Source organism: Lissotriton vulgaris, chromosome 1_1 (assembly GCF_964263255.1).
Source record: "Lissotriton vulgaris chromosome 1_1, aLisVul1.2, whole genome shotgun sequence".
In the NCBI taxonomy this organism is placed as follows: domain Eukaryota; kingdom Metazoa; phylum Chordata; class Amphibia; order Caudata; family Salamandridae; genus Lissotriton; species Lissotriton vulgaris.
In genome coordinates, this window is record NC_141685.1 from 17,466,431 (window position 1) to 17,487,185 (window position 20,755).

At 58.6% G+C, this 20,755-nt stretch overlaps 1 protein-coding gene across 2 annotated transcripts in view; it reads left to right on the plus strand.

The window, feature by feature from the left end:
- The first annotated feature begins 511 nt into the window (after window positions 1–511).
- Window positions 512–20,755, plus strand: part of LOC147736985 (uncharacterized) — a 189,538-nt gene continuing 169,294 nt past the window's right edge. The window contains exon 1 of one of the 2 annotated variants that reach the window (XM_086955167.1): window positions 512–927. The gene's annotated coding sequence lies outside the window, so the exon portion shown is untranslated. Of the gene's footprint in view, window positions 928–990; window positions 1,232–20,755 lie in introns of those variants that run through there. The other variant, XM_086955238.1, reaches the window with a different exon arrangement.

The following is a 20,755-nucleotide window of genomic DNA, read 5'->3' on the forward strand; positions in this document are numbered from 1 at the left end:
CCAGAAAACTGTGTTTTGTGCTCCCCTGCCAGGACATTTTCCCAAGGCCTGGAGGGTTGATTAATTTACTAATTGCAGGGGCCTTACCTCTGTTCATGTGCTCCTGAGCTGAAGGTCTGGGGAGGGCTAAGTAGGTTAGTAATAGCAGGGGCTTCGCTGCTTTTCAGGTGCTCCTGTGCTTGAGGGTTGGAATAATTTTGTGACAAAAAGGGGCCTTGCTATTTTTAGTTGCTCAGCACGTAGGCCATTGTCACCTTGGCCCTGTGTCGTGTGCAAGAACAGTATCCTCCCACTTTCATTCCTTGTCTGTGCAAATGGTGTTTCATGAAAGAGCACGCCCCTTGAATGTGGGCCACGCCCCTTAAATATGGGCCACGCCTCTTGAATGTGGGCCACTTTTTTCGTCAGTGCCCGGGCCTAATTGTGATCCCAATCCGACCCTGTCTGACGCCCTCGGGTAAAGTCCGCGCTATATAAAAATGCATAAATAAAATGGAGGGGCAGAGGCAGCACTGGACACCGCCGTGGCCAAGCGGAAGTGACGCGTCTGCTAAGGGGACTCCTGGGGGGGGGGGGGCGCATGGCACTAAGGATGCCCCCGCGGGGAGAGGATCTGCTGTGAATGGGGAGGGCGGGGCGGGAGGGGGGCTCCTCTTTCGGGGGCGGGGGTATAGCACACTCACTCCCCCCGCTCTCTGATTGGCCGTTTCAGGGTCCGCACCTGTCCGGGCACCTCAAGGGCTGACATGAGCAGAGTCTCCCCCCCCAACCCCCTGTCCCTCGTGGCTGATGAGCCGGGAGACTCCCCCGCCCTGAGGTCCGGGCCTCCGCACTCTAGCGCCTTGAGGCTGCCACCGACCCAGCTCCTAGTGAGGGGCACAGACGGAGGACCCCCCCAGCAGAGGGGGCACTGACCGACCGGCACTGGTGAGTGAGCAGACCCCCTCCTCCACCCCAGCCCCCCCACACCCTCACCACGTCCGGGCCTCTGCACTCTAGCGCCGCGAAGCAGCTTCTATGCGCTGAGCTGCGCAGAGCGCACCCCGGAGAGGGGGTGTACACTGAGGGGGGCACAGAGAGCGCCCCGAGCCCCAGAGAGGGGGCAGGCCCGGGTGAGAGAGTGACCGCGGAGCCCGCACTCTCATGCTGCCGGTGCCGACACACCAGGAAAGAATGCTGCATCCACAGTACATGTGTGCTCATCTGTGGCGCACGTGTGTGCGCACTGAAGGTTAGTGATGTGGCCCCACTACCCCCCCCCCGCCCTCCATCACCCCCTACCCCCCCCCCCCCGCCAGCTGCCAGGAGGAACCCCCCTGCCCCCTCAGAGCTCGCCTTTCAATTCTCCTTTTTGGACCCCGGACCTTTGTCCCCAAAACAGGACCCTGGATGCCCCCCATGCACACGGGCACACTTCGCGGCACCCCTGAAGCCCAGCTTCGAAGAGCTATCTTCACCCCACCCCGCAGGGTCCTCCCTGACCCCTCCCCGACCCGGCCGGCTCACGGTGTGGCTGAGCAGCCAGACTGGGCCCACCGTGGGAGCCACTGCACACCCTCACCCCCTGCGGACACTGGACTAATGCTGCCTGCCCCTCTCCCTGCCCCGCCAGATGCTCTGTCTCCTGTCCTCCAGCAGCGCTGTCCCTGTCCCTGCCCTGCAGCAGCTCTGTCCCTGCCCCTGTCAAGCAGTAGCGCTGTCCCTGCCCCTGTCCTGCAGCAGCGCCGTCCCTGTCCTGCTGCAGCGCTGTCCCTGCCCCTGTCCTGCAGCAGCGCTGTCCCTGCCCCTGGCCTGCTGCAGCGCTGTCCCTGCCCTGCAGCAGCTCTGTCCCTGCCCCTGTCCTGCAGCAGCGCTGTCCCTGCCCCTGCCCTGCTGCAGCGCTGTTCCTGCCCCTGCCCTGCTGCAGCGCTGTCCCTGCCTCCTCTCCTGCTGCAGCGCTGTCCCTGCCCCTGTCCTGCAGCAGCGCTGTCTCTGCCCCTGCCCTGCAGCAGCGCTGTCTCTGCCCCTGTCCTGCAGCAGCGCTGTCCCTGTCCCTGTCCTGCAGCAGTGCTGTCCCTGTCCCTGTCCTGCTGCAGCGCTGTCCCTGCCCCTGTCCTGCAGCAGCGCTGTCCCTGCCCCTGTCCTGCAGCAGCGCTGTCCCTGTCCCTGTCCTGCAGCAGTGCTGTCCCTGCCTCCTGTCCTACAGCAGCGCTGTCCCTGCCCCTGGCCTGCTGCAGCGCTGTCCCTGCCCCTGTCCTGCAGCAGCGCTGTCCCTGTCCCTGTCCTGCAGCAGCGCCGTCCCTGTCCTGCAGCAGTGCTGTCCCTGCCTCCTGTCCTACAGCAGTGCTGTCCCTGTCCTGCTGCAGCGCTGTCCCTGCCTCTGTCCTGCAGCAGCTCTGTCCCTGCCCCTGTCCTCCAGCAGCGCTGTCCCTGTCCCTGCCCTGCAGCAGCGCCGTCCCTGTCCTGCAGCAGCGCTGTCCCTGCCTCCTGTCCTACAGCAGTGCTGTCCCTGTCCCTGTCCTGCTGCAGCGCTGTCCCTGCCTCCTGTCCTGCAGCAGCGCTGTCCCTGCCCCTCTCCCTGCCCCGCCAGATGCTCTGTCTCCTGTCCTGCAGCAGCGCTGTCCCTGCCCCTGTCCTGCATCAGCGCTGTCCCTGCCTCCTGTCCTGCAGCAGCGCTGTCCCTGCCTCCTGTCCTGCAGCAGCGCTGTCCCTGCCTCCTCTCCTGCAGCAGCGCTGTCCCTGCCTCCTATCCTGCAGCAGCGCTGTCCCTGCCTCCTATCCTGCAGCAGCGCTGTCCCTGCCTCCTATCCTGCAGCAGCGCTGTCCCTGTCCTGCATCAGCGCTGTCCCTGCCTCCTGTCCTGCAGCAGCGCTGTCCCTGCCTCCTGTCCTGCAGCAGCGCTGTCCCTGCCTCCTCTCCTGCAGCAGCGCTGTCCCTGCCTCCTATCCTGCAGCAGCGCTGTCCCTGCCTCCTGTCCTGCAGCAGCGCTGTCCCTGCCTCCTGTCCTGCAGCAGCGCTGTCCCTGCCTCCTGTCCTGCAGCAGCGCTGTCCCTGCCTCCTCTCCTGCAGCAGCGCTGTCCCTGCCTCCTATCCTGCAGCAGCGCTGTCCCTGCCTCCTATCCTGCAGCAGCGCTGTCCCTGTCCTGCATCAGCGCTGTCCCTGCCTCCTGTCCTGCAGCAGCGCTGTCCCTGCCTCCTGTCCTGCAGCAGCGCTGTCCCTGCCTCCTCCCCTGCAGCAGCGCTGTCCCTGCCTCCTATCCTGCAGCAGCGCTGTCCCTGCCTCCTATCCTGCAGCAGCGCTGTCCCTGCCTCCTATCCTGCAGCAGCGCTGTCCCTGCCTCCTGTCCTGCAGCAGTGCTGTCCCTGCCCCTATCTTGCAGCAGCGCTGTCCCTGCCCCTGTCAAGCAGTAGCGCTGTCCCTGCCAAGCAGCAGCGCTGTCCCTGCCCCTGCCCTGCAGCAGCGCTGTCCCTGCCTCCTATCCTGCAGCAGCGCTGTCCCTGCCTCCTGTCCTGCAGCAGCGCTGTCCCTGCCCCTCTCCCTGCCCCGCCAGATGCTCTGTCTCCTGTCCTGCAGCAGCGCTGTCCCTGCCCATGTCCTGCAGCAGCGCTGTCCCTGCCTCCTATCCTGCAGCAGCGCTGTCCCTGCCTCCTATCCTGCAGCAGCGCTGTCCCTGCCTCCTATCCTGCAGCAGCGCTGTCTCCTGTCCTGCAGCAGCGCTGTCCCTGCCCATGTCCTGCAGCAGCGCTGTCCCTGCCTCCTGTCCTGCAGCAGCGCTGTCCCTGCCTCCTCTCCTGCAGCAGCGCTGTCCCTGCCTCCTATCCTGCAGCAGCGCTGTCCCTGCCTCCTATCCTGCAGCAGCGCTGTCCCTGCCTCCTGTCCTGCAGCAGCGCTGTCCCTGCCTCCTATCCTGCAGCAGCGCTGTCCCTGCCTCCTATCCTGCAGCAGCGCTGTCCCTGCCTCCTATCCTGCAGCAGCGCTGTCCCTGCCTCCTGTCCTGCAGCAGTGCTGTCCCTGCCCCTATCTTGCAGCAGCGCTGTCCCTGCCCCTGTCAAGCAGTAGCGCTGTCCCTGCCAAGCAGCAGCGCTGTCCCTGCCCCTGCCCTGCAGCAGCGCTGTCCCTGCCTCCTATCCTGCAGCAGCGCTGTCCCTGCCTCCTGTCCTGCAGCAGCGCTGTCCCTGCCTCCTGTCCTGCAGCAGCGCTGTCCCTGCCCCTGTCTTGCAGCAGCGCTGTCCCTGCCCCTGTCTTGCAGCAGCGCTGTCCCTGCCTCCTGTCCTGCAGCAGCGCTGTCCCTGCCCCTGGCCTGCTGCAGCACTGTCCCTGCTCCTGTCCTGCAGCAGCGCTGTCCCTGCTCCTGTCCTGCAGCAGCACTGTCCCTGTCCTGCAGCAGCGCTGTCCCTGTCCTGCTGCAGCGCTGTCCCTGTCCTGCAGCAGCGCTGTCCCTGTCTCCTGTCCTGCAGTAGCGTTGTCCCTGCCCCTGTCCTGAGCAGTGCTGTCCCTGTCTTTTGTCCTGCAGCAGCGCTGTCCCTGCCTCCTGTCCTGCAGCAGTGCTGTCCCTGCCCCTGTCCTGCAGCAGTGCTGTCCCTGCCTCCTGTCCTCCAGCAGCGCTGTCCCTGTCCCTGCCCTGCAGCAGTGCTGTCCCTACCCTTGTCTTGCAGCAGCGCTGTCCCTGCCTCCTGTCCTGCAGCAGCGCTGTCCCTGCAGCAGCGCTGTCCCTGCCTCCTCTCCTGCTGCAGCGCTGTCCCTACCCTTGTCTTGCAGCAGCGCTGTCCCTGCCTCCTGTCCTGCAGCAGCGCTGTCCCTGCAGCAGCGCTGTCCCTGCCTCCTGTCCTGCAGCAGTGCTGTCCCTGCCCCTGTCCTGCAGCAGTGCTGTCCCTGTCTCTTGTCCTGCCGCAGCGCTGTCCCTGCCTCCGGTCTTGCAGCAGCGCTGTCCCTGCCCCTGTCCTGCAGCAGCGCTGTCCCAGCCCCTGTCCTGCAGCAGCGCTGTCCCTGCCCCTGTTCTGCAGCAGTGCTGTCCCTGCCCCTGTCCTGCAGCAGTGCTGTCCCTGCCCCTGTCTTGCAGCAGCGCTGTCGCTGTCCCTGCCCCTGTCTTGCAGCAGTGCTGTCCCTGCCCCTGTCCTGCAGCAGTGCTGTCCCTACTCCTGTCCTGCGCTAGCGCTGTCCCTGCCCTTGTCTTGCAGCAGCGCTGTCCCTGCCCCTGTCTTGCAGCAGCGCTGTCGCTGTCCCTGCCCCTGTCTTGCAGCAGCGCTGTCCCTGCCCCTGTCAAGCAGTAGCGCTGTCCCTGCCAACAGCAGCGCTGTCCCTGCCCCTGCAGCAGCGCTGTCTCTGCCTCCTCTCCTGCTGCAGCATTGTCTTAGCCCCTGACCTGCAGCAGCGCGGTCCCTGCCCCTGCCCTGCAGCAGCGCTGTCCCTGCCTCCTGTCCTGCAGCAGCACTGTGCCTGTCTCTTGTCCTGCAGCAGCGCTGTCCCTGTCATTTGTCCTGCAGCAGCGCTGTCCCTACCCCTGTCTTGCAGCAGTGCTGTCCCTGCCTCCTGTCCTGCAGCAGCGCTGTCCCTACTCCTGTCCTGCAGCAGCGCTGTCCCTACTCCTGTCCTGCGCTAGCGCTGTCCCTGCCCTTGTCCTGCAGCAGCGCTGTCCCTGCCTCCTGTCCTGCAGCAGCGCTGTCCCTGCCTCCTGTCCTGCAGCAGCGCTGTCCCTGCCTCCTGTCCTGCAGCAGCGCTGTCCCTGCCTCCTGTCCTGCAGCAGCGCTGTCCCTGCTCCTGTCCTGCAGCAGCGCTGTCCCTGCCTCCTGTCTTGCAGCAGCGATGTCCCTGCCTTGCAGCAGCGCCGTCCCTGCCAAGCAGCAGCGCTGCCCCTGCCCCGCAGCAGCGCTGTCCCTGCCTCCTCTTCTGTTGCAGCGCTGTCCCTGCCCCTGTCCTGCAGCAGCGCTGTCCCTGCCCCTGCCCTGCAGCAGCGCTGTCCCTGCCTCCTGTCCTGCAGTAGCGCTGTCCCTGCCTCCTATCCTGCAGCAGCGCTGTCCCTGCCTCCTGTCCTGCAGCAGTGCTGTCCCTGCCCCTATCTTGCAGCAGCGCTGTCCCTGCCCCTGTCAAGCAGTAGCGCTGTCCCTGCCAAGCAGCAGTGCTGTCCCTGCCCCTGCAGCAGCGCTGTCTCTGCCTCCTCTCCTGCTGCAGCGTTGTCCCTGCCCCTGACCTGCAGCAGCGCGGTCCCTGCCCCTGCCCTGCAGCAGCGCTGTCCCTGCCTCCTGTCCTGCAGCAGCGCTGTCCCTGCCTCCTGTCCTGCAGCAGCGCTGTCCCTGTCCTGCAGCAGCACTGTCCCTGCCTCCTGTCCTGCAGCAGCACTGTCCCTGCCTCCTGTCCTGCAGCAGCACTGTCCCTGTCTCTTGTCCTGCAGCAGCGCTGTCCCTGTCTCTTGTCCTGCCGCAGCGCTGTCCCTGCCTCCTGTCCTGCAGCAGCGCTGTCCCTGCTTCCTGCCCCTGTCTTGCAGCAGCGCTGTCCCTGCCCCTGTCTTGCAGCAGCGCTGTCCCTGCCCCTGTCTTACAGCAGCGCTGTCCCTGCCCCTGGCCTGCTGCAGCGCTGTCCCTGCCCCTGCCCTGCGGCAGCGCTATCCCTGCCTCCTGTCCTGCAGCAGCGCTGTCCCTGCCCCTGCCCTGCGGCAGCGCTATCCCTGCCTCCTGTCTTACAGCAGCGCTGTCCCTGCCCCTGTCCCGCAGCAGTGCTGTCCCTACCTCCTGTCCTGCAGCAGTGCTGTCCCTGCCCCTGCCCTGCGGCAGCGCTATCCCTGCCTCCTGTCCTGCAGCAGCGCTGTCCCTGCCCCTGGCCTGCTGCAGCGCTGTCCCTGCCTCCTGTCCTGCAGCAACGCTGTCCCTGCTCCTGTCCTGCAGCAGCGCTGTCCCTGCTCCTGTCTTGCAGCAGCGCTGTCCCTGTCCTGCAGCAGCGCTGTCCCTGTCTCCTGTCCTGCAGTAGCGTTGTCCCTGCCCCTGTCCTGAGCAGTGCTGTCCCTGTCTTTTGTCCTGCAGCAGCGCTGTCCCTGCCTCCTGTCCTGCAGCAGTGCTGTCCCTACCTCCTGTCCTGCAGCAGTGCTGTCCCTGCCCCTGCCCTGCAGCAGCGCTATCCCTGTCTCCTGTCCTGCAGCAGCGCTGTCCCTGCCTCCTGTCCTGCAGCAGCGCTGTCCCTGCCTCCTGTCCTGCAGCAGCGCTGTCCCTGCCTCCTGTCCTGCAGCAGCACTGTCCCTGCCTCCTGTCCTGAGGCAGCACTGTCCCTGCCTCCTGTCCTGCAGCAGTACTGTCCCTGCCCCTGCCCTGCGGCAGCGCTATCCCTGTCTCCTGTCCTGCAGCAGCGCTGTCCCTGCCTCCTGTCCTGCAGCAGCGCTGTCCCTGCCTCCTGTCCTGCAGCAGCGCTGTCCCTGCCTCCTGTCCTGCAGCAGCACTGTCCCTGCCTCCTGTCCTGAGGCAGCACTGTCCCTGCCTCCTGTCCTGCAGCAGCGCTGTCCCTGCCTCCTGTCCTGCAGCAGCACTGTCCCTGCCTCCTGTCCTGAGGCAGCACTGTCCCTGCCTCCTGTCCTGCAGCAGCGCTGTCTCTGCCTCCTGTCCTGCAGCAGCGCTGTCCCTGCCTCCTGTCCTGCAGAAGCACTGTGCCTGTCTCTTGTCCTGCAGCAGAGCTGTCCCTGCCCCTGTCTTGCAGCAGCGCTGTCCCTGCCCCTGTCTTACAGCAGCGCTGTCCCTGTCCCTGTCCTGCAGCAGTGCTGTCCCTACCTCCTGTCCTGCAGCAGTGCTGTCCCTGCCCCTGCCCTGCGGCAGCGCTATCCCTGCCTCCTGTCCTGCAGCAGCACTGTCCCTGCCTCCTGTCCTGCAGCAGCGCTGTCCCTGCCTCCTGTCCTGCAGCAGCGTTGTCCCTGCCTCCTGTCCTGCAGCAGCACTGTCCCTGCCTCCTGTCCTGAGGCAGCACTGTCCCTGCCTCCTGTCCTGCAGCAGCGCTGTCCCTGCCTCCTGTCCTGCAGCAGCACTGTCCCTGCCTCCTGTCCTGCAGAAGCACTGTGCCTGTCTCTTGTCCTGCAGCAGAGCTGTCCCTGCCCCTGTCTTGCAGCAGCGCTGTCCCTGCCCCTGTCTTACAGCAGCGCTGTCCCTGTCCCTGCCCTGCAGCAGCTCTGTCCCTGCCCCTGTCAAGCAGTAGCGCTGTCCCTGTCTTGCAGCAGCTCTGTCCCTGTCCTGCAGCAGCGCTGTCCCTGCCTCCTGTCCTGCAGCAGTGCTGTCCCTGCTCCTGTCCTGCAGAAGCACTGTGCCTGTCTCTTGTCCTGCAGCAGAGCTGTCCCTGCCCCTGTCTTGCAGCAGCGCTGTCCCTGCCCCTGTCTTACAGCAGCGCTGTCCCTGTCCCTGTCCTGCAGCAGTGCTGTCCCTACCTCCTGTCCTGCAGCAGTGCTGTCCCTGCCCCTGCCCTGCGGCAGCGCTATCCCTGCCTCCTGTCCTGCAGCAGCACTGTCCCTGCCTCCTGTCCTGCAGCAGCGCTGTCCCTGCCTCCTGTCCTGCAGCAGCGTTGTCCCTGCCTCCTGTCCTGCAGCAGCACTGTCCCTGCCTCCTGTCCTGAGGCAGCACTGTCCCTGCCTCCTGTCCTGCAGCAGCGCTGTCCCTGCCTCCTGTCCTGCAGCAGCACTGTCCCTGCCTCCTGTCCTGCAGAAGCACTGTGCCTGTCTCTTGTCCTGCAGCAGAGCTGTCCCTGCCCCTGTCTTGCAGCAGCGCTGTCCCTGCCCCTGTCTTACAGCAGCGCTGTCCCTGTCCCTGCCCTGCAGCAGCTCTGTCCCTGCCCCTGTCAAGCAGTAGCGCTGTCCCTGCCCCTGTCTTGCAGCAGCTCTGTCCCTGTCCTGCAGCAGCGCTGTCCCTGCCTCCTGTCCTGCAGCAGTGCTGTCCCTGCTCCTGTCCTGCAGCAGCGCTGTCCCTGCGTCCTGTTCTGCAGCAGCGCTGTCCCTGCGTCCTGTTCTGCAGCAGCGCTGTCCCTGCCTCCTGTCCTGCAGCAGTGCTGTCCCTGCGTCCTGTTCTGCAGCAGGGCTGTCCCTGCCCCTGCCCTGCAGCAGCACTGTCCCTGCTCCTGTCCTGCAGCAGCGCTGTCCCTGCCTCCTCTCCTGCTGCAGCGCTGTCCCTGTCTCCTGTCCTGCAGTATTATTATTATTATTATTAGTGGCAATTTGTATACAGAAGCGCAACTAAACCCATAGGCATCAAGGCGCTGAAGATGGTAACCAGAGAGCTCAGATATCAACCAGGGGGGGAACTTAGGGATAAGCTGCTAGTAATAGCCAAGTCTTAAGTGCCTTGCGGAACTGAAGGTGAGAGGAGATCAACTTGAGATCACTAGGGAGCGTATTCCAAAGTCTAGGCGCAAGGAAGCGAAAAGACCTTCCTCCCCACCGGACCTTGGATATACGAGGAACCACAAGCAGGTTTTTGTTGGAAGAGCGGAGTGCTCTCCCAGGGACATAGTGGGCCACCAGGGCACGAATAGCCTCCGGTCCAGATTCATTAAGGGCACGATGAGTAAGGCATAGAGCCTTAAAGTTGATCCTTGCCTGCATGGGGAGCCAATGCAGGTCTTTTCTGATGGTTGTGGAATCAACTCCCTAAGGAAATCAGGGTATGCAGGGAACATCTCCCTTTTAGAAAGAAACTTAAAACTTTCCTTTTTCAATCATTAGCTGGTTAAGGGCTCTGAAGTGGATCATGACGAGTTGCTGCTCTTTAGTTGCTGCCAAAGGCGCGGAGATACTCCTCCGGGAGTCGATTCGCAGCGCCATAAAAACATGCAAATAAATAAAATAAATAAAATGGTGGTGCCCGAGGAACGTTTAGGAGCACCTACAACAAACCGGGCAGCCGCATTCTGTACGGTCTGGAGGCGCTGAATGAGACCACTGCTGATGCCAAGGTATAGGGCATTGCAATAGTCCAGTCTCGAGGCAATGACCGCTATTGCTACCTGTTTGCGTGCCTCAGGGGAAAGGTAGTGAGAGATCTTCCTTAAAACCCTCAGGGCATTACAGCAAGTGGACACTGTCCTACTGACCTGTTTGTCCAAGGAAAGAGAGGTGTCCAATATGATCCCAAGGTTACGAGCAGAAAAAGTGGGCGTAGGACAGGCCCCGAGGACAGACGGCCACCAATCCATAGACCAGATCTCACTTTTGCCTCCGAAAACAAGAACCTCCGTTTTCTCGCCATTTAACTTAAGGAAGTTCTTAAGCATCCATCCGGCGACCGCCTCCATGCAGTTTTTAAAATTGTACGCGGTTTGGCTCACAGATTGGGAGATGGAAGCCATAATCTGCGTGTCGTCGGCATAGGAGAGAACTTCCAGGCCAAAGGATCTTATAAGCCTGGCGAGAGGGGCGACGTAAATGTTAAAAAGCGTCGGGCTCAGTGAAGAGCCCTGGGGGGCCCCACACTTCACGGCCTTGACAGGTGACATATACTCGCCAAGCTTGACCCTTTGCTTCCGTTGGTCAAGAAAGGAGGCAAGAAGATTGAGTGCAGAATCCTTGACTCCCAGCTCACTGAGTCGGTTAACAAGAATATTTGGAGACAGGGTGTCGAAAGCCGCCGTAAGGTCTAATAACACCAGTAAGGTGGTGTGACCGGTGTCGACCCTAGAGCGAATGCTATCGACTACCACTGTAAGTGCCGACTCAGTGCTATGGGTCCTCCGGAAACCATGCTGTGAGGGATCAAGAGAGTTGGTACTGTCAAGGAAAGAGCTCAGGTGGAGGTTGAGATGAGTCTCCAAAAGTTTAGCAGGGGCAGGGAGAAGGGAGATGGGACGAAAGTTCTTTAATGTCCCAGGGTCCAGGGTAGGTTTCTTAAGTAGGGGCTTGACAGTGGCCAATTTCCAAGAGAGGGGATAAATCCCCTCTGAGATGGCCAAGTTCATCACTTCCATCAAGGGGGAAAGGATAGTATGTCTGCAGTCTTTGAGGACCTTAAGGGGGCATGGATCCAGAGGTGATCCAGACTTAAGTTTGTCAAGCAGAAAGTTAAGATGAGCGGAAGTGATGGCGGGGAACTGGGAGAGAGCGTGGACGGGGGTGGGGACAGGGATATCGGGGGGGATTAAGGAAGAGGCAAGGAGGGGACTGGAATTCTGAGTTTCCAAGTCTGTGTAAATATAGCTGTGTAAGTAGCGTTGTCCCTGCTCCTGTCCTGCAGCAGCGCTGTCCCTGCTCCTGTCCTGCAGCAGCGCTGTCCCTGCTCCTGTCCTGCAGCAGCGCTGTCCCTGCTCCTGTCCTGCAGCAGCGCTGTCCCTCTCCTGCAGTAGTGCTGTCCCTGTCCTGCAGCAGCGCTGTCCCTGCCTCCTGTCCTGCAGTAGCATTGTCCCTGTCTCCTGTCCTGCAGTAGCTTTGTCCCTGTCCTGAGCAGTGCTGTCCCTGTCTTTTGTCCTGCAGCAGTGCTGTCCCTGCCTCCTGTCCTGCAGCAGTGCTGTCCCTGCCTCCTGTCCTGCAGCAGTGCTGTCCCTGCTCCTGTCCTGCAGCAGCGCTGTCCCTGCTCCTGTCCTGCAGCAGCGCTGTCCCTGCTCCTGTCCTGCAGCAGCGCTGTCCCTGTCCTGCAGCAGCGCTGTCCCTGTCCTGCAGCAGCGCTGTCCCTGCCTCCTGTCCTGCAGTAGCATTGTCCCTGCCTCCTGTCCTGCAGCAGTCCTGTCCCTGCCCTGCAGCAGCGCTGTCCCTGCCTCCTGCCCCTGTCTTGCAGCAGCGCTGTCCCTGCCCCTGTCTTGCAGCAGCGCTGTCCCTGTCTTACAGCAGCGCTGTCCCTGCCCTGCATCAGTGCTGTCCCTGCCTCCTGTCCTGCAGCAGTGCTGTCCCTGCTCCTGTCCTGCAGCAGCGCTGTCCCTGCTCCTGTCCTGCAGCAGCGCTGTCCCTGCTCCTGTCCTGCAGCAGCGCTGTCCCTGTCCTGCAGCAGCGCTGTCCCTGTCCTGCAGCAGCGCTGTCCCTGCCTCCTGTCCTGCAGTAGCATTGTCCCTGCCTCCTGTCCTGCAGCAGTCCTGTCCCTGTCCCTGCCCTGCAGCAGCGCTGTCCCTGCCTCCTGCCCCTGTCTTGCAGCAGCGCTGTCCCTGCCCCTGTCTTGCAGCAGCGCTGTCCCTGTCTTACAGCAGCGCTGTCCCTGCCCTGCATCAGTGCTGTCCCTGCCTCCTGTCCTGCAGCAGCACTGTCCCTGCCTCCTGTCCTGCAGCAGCGCTGTCCCTGCCTCCTGTCCTGCAGCAGCGCTGTCCCTGCCTCCTGTCCTGCAGCCGCACTGTGCCTGTCTCTTGTCCTGCAGCAGCGCTGTCCCTGTCTCTTGTCCTGCAGCAGTGCTGTCCCTGCCTCCTGCCCCTGTCTTGCAGCAGCGCTGTCCCTGCCCCTGTCTTGCAGCAGTGCTGTCCCTGCCCCTGTCTTGCAGCAGCGCTGTCCCTGCCCCTGGCCTGCTGCAGCGCTGTCCCTGCCCTAGCGCTGTCCCTGCCTCCTGTCCTGCAGCAGCGCTGTCCCTGCTCCTGTCCTGCAGCAGCGCTGTCCCTGCTCCTGTCCTGCAGCAGCGCTGTCCCTGCTCCTGTCCTGCAGCAGCGCTGTCCCTGCTCCTGTCCTGCAGCAGCGCTGTCCCTGCTCCTGTCCTGCCGCTGCGCTGTCCCTGTCCGGCAGCAGCGCTGTCCCTGTCCTGCAGCAGTCCCTGTCTCCTGTCCAGTAGTAGCGTTGTCCCTGCCCCTGTCCTGAGCAGTGCTCTCCCTGTCTTTTGCCCTGCAGCAGCGCTGTCCCTGCCTCCTGTTTTGCAGCTGCGCTGTCCCTGCCTCCTGTCCTGCAGCAGCGCTGTCCCTGCCTCCTGTCCTGCAGCAGCGCTGTCCCTGCCTCCTGTCCTGCAGCAGCACTGTCCCTGTCTCTTGTCCTGCAGCAGCGCTGTCCCTGCCTCCTGTCCTGCAGCAGCGCTGTCCCTGCCTCCTGTCCTGCAGCAGTGTTGTCCCTGCCTCCTGTCCTGCAGCAGTGCTGTCCCTGCCCCTGTCCTGCAGCAGTGCTGTCCCTGCCCCTGTCCTGCAGCAGCGCTGTCCCTGCCTCCTGTCCCGCAGCAGTGCTGTCCCTGCCTCCTGTTTTGCAGCTGCGCTGTCCCTGCTCCTGTCCCGCAGCAGTGCTGTCCCTGCCTCCTGTTTAGCAGCTGCGCTGTCCCTGCTCCTGTCCTGCAGCAGTGCTGTCCCTGCTCCTGTCCTGCAGCAGCGCTGTCCCTGTCCTGCAGCAGCGCTGTCCCTGTCCTGCAGCAGCGCTGTCCCTGCCCTGAGCAGTGCTATCCCTGCCTCCTGTCCTGCAGCAGCGCTGTCCCTGCCCCTGTCCTGCAGCAGTGCTGTCCCTGCCTCCTGTCCTGCAGCAGTGCTGTCCCTGCCTCCTGTTTTGCAGCTGCGCTGTCCCTGCCCCTGTCAAGCAGCAGCTCTGTCCCTGAGTCCTGTCCTGCTCTAGCGCTGTCCCTGCCCCTGTCCTTGCTCCGCTCCTATGGGGGCTCTTACCGATCTGTTTGGGGGCTTTGTGGGGGCATTACTCCTTCATCTGTCCGCCGCGGCTTCTGTTGCATTTGGGGGGATGCGCTCTAGTTGTTCCCGGCCAAGACTATTTTTACAGCATGCTGGGCCGGACGCGCAGCAGACGCGTGCAACAGGCGCCCTGCCGGCACGCCAAAGGCAAGCCCGACTGCGCCCGTCCGCGCCCGTCTGCGCCTTGCGCCAGAAACCCTGGCCGATGTTCCCCTAATCTTGGTAAGGCTTCTTAGCTATTGCAGGAGGCAGCTTCTCGAGCTACAAGGGCGGGGGGGGGGGTTGCGCCGTAGGCCAATGAACCTGGAGGCGCTTGTAGGATGCCAGGAGTGTGAGTGCACAGTTTGTAAGACACTCATTTCGCTGGGTGCTGGGAATAGTCCCCTAGAGCTCATTTGCCCCACTCTCTGAATCATTGTTTTAAGGGCTACCTTGTCAACATTAGATCGTTGATTAGAGCGCAGTGAATATTATAGTATCCAAAATCAAAACACTCCTCAAGCGGCAGGCTCTGGGCTCAGCTGAGAGCTAATACTATAATATTCACTAAACTCTAGAATCTCACCCATAATGCTTTGCAGAGCCTTTTCTTGGGATTTTATTTTTGCCCATACCTGTGCTTGGGGTGGTCCTAGGAGGATGGGACCACCACCGAATCGTTCAGCATGGTGTGCTGTCAGTGTTCAAGGCATCTGCTTGGTCCTCCCCCTAGGTTAGGGGTGACCCCAAAACCATCACCTCTCAATGCCTAATATTTTTCAACGTTCATTTTTGTGAATTGGTTCTATGCTTTTTTAGCATGTGAAGGTTAAGTAGTCTTATCAAAGGGTTGTGGGTGCAGTAGCTAACTCCGCTACGTGGATTTGTGCATGAATTCCGCGTTTTCAATGTAATTCGTAGTTAACAAATTTCTGGAACCTTTGCAGGCTGAGTTCATTGCCCACGGTCACTACAAGTACATCACCATGGTAACAGAACCCTCGACTCAGAAGTGTCTAATAGTTGGTCTAGCAGTACCCACCTAAAGAAGACCACAACATTTGTCCCTTTCCTCAACCACAGGAGAAGGAACATTACAGATGTGAAGCTTTTAGAATGAGCAAAAGAAAGACATGGGGAAAATACCATTAAAGACAAAGCGTTCTTCATCAATAGGAAAGGAAAAGGAGCACATATAGAAATAGCAGTCACATGAAATAACATCATATTTGAATTACAAATAGCATTGCAGATACTGAATAATGATACTGTGTCTGTATACTAATATTGAAGACACAAGATATCAATCCACTACCCTAAATAAAACTGTTCAAGAAACTCTCACACGATGTTCATAGTAGAAATAAGACAAACAGTGAATGGACTACTCCGACCCAAAATCCCGCAAATAATTAGGAGGTCTCCTCACACGTAGGGCTCTCCGGGAACATGACGTATTCTCAACACATGGTGTATTTTACTATCAATAAAGCGATTTGTCCCAAAATTATCGACATCTGGTCCAACGGCTCTCATTCGTTCATCCCCATTAGACCAGTGAGTCAACTAACAACTGGTGATCTTGTGTTAACATGTAACCACTACACGCACCTCCATCCTCTCTCCTCGTTGGTGATTTGTCATCAGAACAATATTTTGCTACCCTTCTAAGATTCTATCTCTCACCATTGACCAACACCACATGCCACTGATGTACCTCCTTGACTTGGAAGGGACCATTGAATTTGCTCAAAGTACTGTGAATGTGGCCTAACCTCTCTTTGACCCAATCACCTTTGTGAATGCTCGAATGACTTTTACTCTCACTTGTAAGACACGGACTATCACTCTCATCCTTAACTCTCTCCCCTTTCCCACCAACCAACTTCCTCATCCACAAGGTAATTGCTTGGTTGCAACTTTTCTCCACCTCATGGCATAAAAGGACACTACACTGGTAGTGACATTTTCAGTGGTGCATTCTGCCCACACCAAATCATGAATGACTTCCCCCACATCTAGGCCATTGGCTAAGGCCAATTCTATCGCACCCTTAACCATGCGGTTGGCTCTCTCCACAATCCCATTGGCTTGAGGATTATAGAGCACTTTCCGAGAGTGTTTAATTCCACAAAACTCAAACATTCTCTCATCTCTACAGATGTCAGTTGGGTTCCAATGTCTTTTATGAGCACAGACGAGTAACCTACCGCTCTGAAAATCTCACACAATACCCTTATAGTAACCCGAGTGGTGATCTCAGAGAATAGACATACACTCAACCATCTGGAATGAACATTGATTAGAACAACACCAAATCTCTTGGATTGTTCAACCCCTGCCATGGGACCAATAAAGTCAAGGCACTCACTATGCCACACCTGTCCGGAATTATGGATAGAACTCCGTACAACTTGTGGTCTGACTTTCAACCTCTTTTCCCACTGACCGCATTCAAGACACCTTTCAACCCATTCAACCACATCGCTATCCATTCCTAGCCACCATATTCACATCTCACTCTTTTCTTCGTCACTGTATGCCCCAAATGTCCTTTATGTACTAAAGCGACCAATCTCCTGCGAATGCCAAACGGAGGGACAATTTTATCGCCCTGAATAATAATTTGATCAGCCACAGTCAACAACTCATTCACAACTGACTTAAAAGGCCTCAATGTAAGAGGTAAAGTGCTCTCTCACCTTCCGCCTTTGAGCATGAGATTAAGAACTGCTTTCAACTCCTCATCCGTCTCCATGGCCAGCGCCCCCTCAGATTTGCCCACTGCACCTTGACTCCACAGGACAAGGCTCCACACTAGCAGTTGCCCCTTCCCTTCCATATTTGGTCACCCCTATCTCATCCACACTCTTTCAATCTAGGGGCAGAGGAAGTATGTACACTTTCCTCTTTATTCTGAGTTGTCTTTCAGCAATGTCGAGCAGCAGGGTTCTCACCATCTGAGGCATACTTAAATTGGGCTCTATAGGGAGGTGGTCACGTCTTGCTTGCCTAGACTTGCCTTGTCTGCGATCCAGACATCCTCCTCTGCTGAATTGTTGAACCAATAATCCCTGTAAGGAACAACAACGAGGATCAGGAACCTGCATGAGAACTAGATTTATTTATTTTTATTTATTTGTTTATGGAGTTTTATATTGTGCTGACCTGACCCGTGAGTATTGTAGCGCTTTACAACATTGTTTCAAGATAATTTAAACATATTAGAACAGTCTTCAGCAAAAAAAGTTCAGTAGTCCAAGAGTGTTGAGGCTTCTAGAGGTAGCCTTGTTGAATATTAAATTTCTGTAGATCAAAGAAGATCGGCAGTCCCAGAGGGATGAGTCTTCTGGAGCTAATGGTAGAGTTCTGAGGTAGCCTTGTTGAATGCTGAATTGAGGTAGACCGAAGATTGTGAGGCAGAGTGAATATTGTGCAAAGCTAGTCATTCAGGAGGGTTGAGGTGGATGTGAGCAGTCAAGTCAGTCAAGTCAAGAAATTTATATAGCGTGCTACATACCCAGAGGGTCTCAAGGCGCTTGGAGAAGGGTGGGGAATTACTTGTCGAATATCCAAGTTTTAAGTTGCTTTCTGAATGATAGGTGGTTCTGAGTGAGGCGAAGGTGCAAGGGAAGTGAGTTCCAGGTTTTGGCCGCTAGGTAGGAGAATGATCTTCCTCCCTTGGTGGTTTTGTTGATCGAGGTACAGCAGCAAGGGCTTGGTTGGAAGAGCGTAGTTGGCGGGAGGGGGTGTAGAAGGAAAGACGTGTATTGAGGCAATCGGGTCCAAGTTCGTAGAGAGCTTTGTGTGCGTGGGTGAGGAGGCGGAAAGTTATCCTCTTATTGATGGGGAGCCAGTGGAGGTTTTTCAGGTGAGCAGAAATGTGTTCTTTACGCGGGATGTCTAGTATGAGTCTGGCTGATGCGTTCTGGATGCGTTGGAGTTTTTTCTGAAGTTTTGCGGTGGTACCGGCGTAAAGGGTGTTTCCGTAGTCCAGGCGGCTTGTGACCAGTGCGTGGGTGACCGTTTTTCTAGTTTCGGTGGGGATCCAGCGAAATGTTTTTTTGAGCATGCGAAGAATGTTGAAGCAAGATGAAGAGACGGCGTTGACTTGTCTGGTCATCGAGAGTGAGGAATCCAGGATGACGCCTAGGTTCCGTGCGTGATCCGTCGGGATGGGTGCTTTTCCAAGGGCTTCTGGCCACCAAGAGTCGTCCCAGGCGGAGGGGGAGGTGCCTAAGATAAGGACTTCTGTTTTGTCTGAATTCAGTTTCAGACGGCTATGCTTCATCCATTCGGCTACCTCTTTCATTCCTTCATGAAGGTTGGTTTTGGCGGTGTTTGGGTCTTTGGTGAGTGAGAGGATCAGTTGAGTGTCATCGGCGTAGGAGATGATGTTGAGGTTGTGTTGGCGTGCGATGGTCGCGAGGGGGCTCATGTATACGTTGAAGAGGGTGGGGCTGAGTGAAGATCCTTGTGGCACGCCGCAGATGACTTCAGTGGCCTCTGACTTGAATGGTGGGAGGCGGACTCTCTGAGTTCTTCCGGCAAGGAATGAGGTGATCCATTCCAGTGCTATTCCTTGGATTCCGATGTTTCTGAGGCGTTGTAACAGGGTGCTATGACAGACTGTGTCGAAGGCTGAGGAGATTTCGAGGAGGATGAGGGCGACTGTGTCTCCATTGTCCAGTAGAGTTCGGATGTCGTCTGTTGCTGCGATGAGTGCGGTCTCAGTACTGTGTTTGGCTCGGAAGCCGGACTGTGAGGAGTCGAGGGATTTGTTGGCTTCGAGGAAGGCGGCGAGTTGGTTGTTGACAGCTTTCTCGATGACTTTGGCCGGGAATGGAAGGAGCGAGATGGGGCGGTAGTTTTTGAGTTCGGAGGGGTCAGCTGTGGGTTTTTTCAGAAGGGCGCTGAGTTCGGCGTGTTTCCAGCTTTCTGGGAAGGTGCCGGAGTTGAGGGAGCAGTTGATGACGTCTCGGAGGTGTGGTGCTATGATGGAGTCTGCTTTGTTAAAGATGTGGTGAGGGCATGGGTCTGTGGGGGATCCTGAGTGGATGGAGTTCATCAGGCGGATGGTGTCCTCAGTGGAGATAGGGTTCCATTCATTAAGGATGTTCAAGGGGGGTGAAGGTGCGGCTGAGGGTTGGGTGGGTTGGTGTTCGGGTTGGTTGCCAAAGCTGTTGTGGATGTCAGCGATTTTGTCGTGGAAGAACGAAGCTAGGGAGTCGCAAAGGGTTTGAGAGGGGGTGATGTCGTTGGAGTTGGCAGAGGGGTTGGTAAACTCTTTGACGATGTTGAATAATTCCTTGCTGTTGTGGGCGTTTTAGTCTAGTCGGTCTTTCAATGCGGTTTTCTTGGCAGTCCGGATCAATTGGTGGTGTATGCGGGTGGCGTTTTTGAAGGCGTCCCTGGTGTTGGTGTTAGGGTCTTTTTTCTAGGCCTTCTCAAGGGAGCGACAGAGTTTCTTGGATTTCTTAAGATCCTCATTGAACCAGGGGGCGTTTTTGCTGCCTAGTCTGATTTGATGTTTTTTCAAAGGTGCTAGGTTGTCGGCGGTGTTGGTTAGCCATTGAGTGAGGTTAATGGCTGCTTGGTTGGGGCTCGATGAATGGGCAGGGGGGTTATGAAGAAGCGATGTGGAGATCTGGTCAATGGTGATTTTGTTCCAGTTTCTTTGCAGAGTAGGTTGAGGGTTGTTGTGGGTTATGGTCTTATTGTAAACAAAGTGAATGCAGCTGTGGTCCGTCCATTGGAGAACTGTGGTGTGACTGAAGGAGATATGTTTGCTGGAGGTGAAGATAGGGTCGAGGGTGTGTCCTGCGTGGTGTGTGGGGGTATTAACAAGTTGTTTGAGTCCGAGGTTGGCGAGATTGTCCAGAAGGGTGGTGGTGTTGTTGTCGTTGCTCTTTTCCAGGTGAAAATTGAGGTCTCCCAATAGAATGTAGTCCTCGGAGGAGAGGGCGTGTTGGGTGATAAAATCAGTGATGTCTTCAGTGAATTGTGCACGGGGTCCTGGTGGCCTGTAGAGGAGGGTGCCTCTGAGTGTGGTCTTGGGGTCGGTGTGGATCTGGAAGTGAAGGTGTTCGGCGCTAGAGAGGTTGACGTCCGAGCTGGTTGTGATGCGGAAGGAGTTCTTATGGACGATGGCGATGCCTCCGGTGTCAGGGATAGCGTGGCTATCCATTCGGGAGGGTGCGGTTCAGCAGGAGGGTTTTGAGGTGTTTTTTGAATTTTGTGAAGGAAGGGATAGTTCTGATGTCTGCTGGGATCGAGTTCCAAATTTTAGGTGCGGTTCCGGCAAATGATCTCCAGCTGTTTTGTGTTTGTGTGTTCTCAAGGGGATGAGAAGGAGTGAGTTTGAGCTCCTGAGGTTTCTCGTCTGCCCGGCCCTCTTAAGTTTGGCGGCTAGATAGTCCGTTTTTCCAGTGTGGGGGGCTTTGTCGCTGCTGACTTGTATCAGGACTGTGTCGTTAGAGTAAATGGTTACCGTGGTATTTCCAGTATGCCTTGGGCGGCGGGGGAGTGATATTGTTAGTTTGCAGCTATGTGAGGTGTTGGTGACCCACTTGTGGGACACCCCCGCGCCGCACGGCCACCAGCTGCTGCGTGTGCCCCTCAGCCTTGTCCCTGCCGCGCTGCCTGCCTCGCCGCCGGCTGACTCCGTTGCCGTTTGTTTTGCCTTTGTTTTGCTCGCCATTTGTGCTTGTCATCTGTATTCCCTGCCCGTGTTTGCGTTTCTTTTTCCCTTGTTTTGTCCGCCATTTGTGCTTGTCATCTGTATCCCCTGCCCGTGTTAGCGTTTTCTGCCTTTGTTTTGTTCGCCATTTGTGCTTAATAAAGTATATTTTGCCTGTTTATCTTTCCAGCTTGTGTCCTTCCTGTTTGCCCGCCTACATCGCCGCCTTCCCTCCCCGCTCCCCGCTTCCCGCCACCACCGCAAGCCCCGCCCCTTTTTTCATTCTGTTCCCGCCCCGCTCCCGCCTCCCAGCTGCTCCGCCCACCCGCGCACTTGGCCTTTATATGGCGACCGTGCGACACAGGTAAGTGTGACCCACTTGTGGGACACCCCCGCGCCGCACGGCCACCAGCTGCTGCGTGTGCCCCTCAGCCTTGTCCCTGCCGCGCTGCCTGCCTCGCCGCCGGCTGACTCCGTTGCCGTTTGTTTTGCCTTTGTTTTGCTCGCCATTTGTGCTTGTCATCTGTATTCCCTGCCCGTGTTTGCGTTTCTTTTTCCCTTGTTTTGTTCGCCATTTGTGCTTGTCATCTGTATCCCCTGCC